Genomic DNA, 1,904 nt, shown 5'->3' with positions numbered 1-1,904 from the left:
GTAGAGTGCAATGGCATCATAGTTCACAGCAACCTCAAACTCTTGGGCTCAAGTGATTCTCTTACTTCAGCCTCATGGGTAGCTAGGACTACAGACACCTACCACAATGCTCGGTTATATTTTTAGAGAAAGGAGAGTCTCACTCTGGCTCAGGTTGGTCTTGAACTCCTAAGCTCAAGCAATCCACCTGCCTCAGCCCCTCAGAGTGCTGGGATTACAGGCATGAGCCACTGCACCTGGCCAAGTTCTATAAATTTTAATGCATATATACATTTCTATAAGCACCACAAAAATTGTGATACAAAACACAAAAATGCCATTTAACATTTCTTCTCATATCAGTTTACTAGGAACATATGTAATATACTTCACTTCTTGGTTTTCTAAAAATATTCTTATTTTGCTTACACTTGGGAAGAACATTGTCACTAGATATAGAATTCCAGATAGGCTGACTTTTTTTTTTAAGATACAGAGTCTCATTTTGTCACCCTTGGTAGAGTGCTGTGATGTCACAGCTCACAGCAATCTCCAGCTCTTTGGTTTAGGTGATTCTCTTGCCTCAGTCTCCCAAGTAGCTGAGACTACAGGCACACGCCACAGTGCCCAGCTATTTTCTTATTGCAGTTTGGCTGGGGCAGGGTTTGAACCCACCACCCTTGGTATACGGGGCCGGCCACCCCTTTTATTTTTTTTTTTATTAAATCATAGCTGTGTACATTAATGCAATCATGGGGTACAATGTGCTAGTTCTATATATAATTTGAAATGTTTTCATCAAACTGGTCAACATAGACTTCATGGCATTTTCTTATTCTGTTAAGACATTTATATTCTACACCTAGTAAATTTCACATGTACCCTTGTAAGATGCACCGTAGGTGTGGTCCCACCAATTACTCTCCCTCCACCCATCCTCCCCTCTCCCCTCCCCTCCCTCTCCCCTTTCCCCTTCTTCTTGGGCTATAATTGGGTTATAGCTTCAAAAGAAAGCTATAAATTGGTTTCATAGTAAGACTAAGTACATTGTATACTTTTTCTTCCATTCTTGAGATACTATGCTAAAAAGAATATGTTCTCACTCCATCCATGTAAACATGTAAGAGATAAAGTCTCCATCTTTCTTTAAGGCTGCATAATATTCCATGGTGTACATATACCACAATTTATTGATCCATTCATGGGTCGATGGGCACTTGGGCTTCTTCCATGACTTAGCAATTATGAATTGGGCTGCAGTAAACATTCTGGTACATATATCTTTGTTATAATGTGAATTTTGGTCTTCTGGATATACACCTAGTAGAGGATCTACAGGATTGAATGGCAGGTCTATTTTTAGATCTCTAAGTGTTCTCCAAACATCTTACCAAAAGGAATGTATTAGTTTCCATTCCCACCAGCAATGTAGAAGTGTTTTCTTTTCTCCACATCCACATCAACATCTCTGGTTTTGGGATATTGTGATGTGGGCTAATCTTACTGGAGTTAGATGATATCTCAAAGTAGTTTTGATTTTCATTTCTCTGATGATTAAGAATGATGAGCATCTTTTCATATGTCTGTAGGCCGTGTACATGTCTTCTTCAGAGAAGTTTCTCTTCAAGTCTCTTGTCCACCCTGAGATGGGATCGCTTGTTCTTTTCTTGCTAATACGTTTGAGTTATTTGTGGATTCTGGTTATTAAACCTTTGTCAGAGACAGAACCTGCAAATATCTTCTCCCATTCTGAGGGCTGTCTGCTTGCTTTACTTACTGCGTTTTTGGCTGTGCAGAACCTTTTTAGTTTGATCAGGTACCAATAGTGTATTTTTGGTGTTGCTTCAATTGCTCAGGGGATCCTCCTCATAAAATATTCTCCAGGCCGATTTCTTCAAGAGTTTTCCCTACACTTTCTTCTAATA

This window comes from Otolemur garnettii, unplaced genomic scaffold (genome assembly GCF_000181295.1).
Source record: "Otolemur garnettii isolate 467f Iridium unplaced genomic scaffold, OtoGar3 scaffold00026, whole genome shotgun sequence".
Taxonomy (NCBI): Eukaryota; Metazoa; Chordata; class Mammalia; order Primates; family Galagidae; genus Otolemur; species Otolemur garnettii.
Note: the sequence above shows the minus strand (reverse complement) of the source record.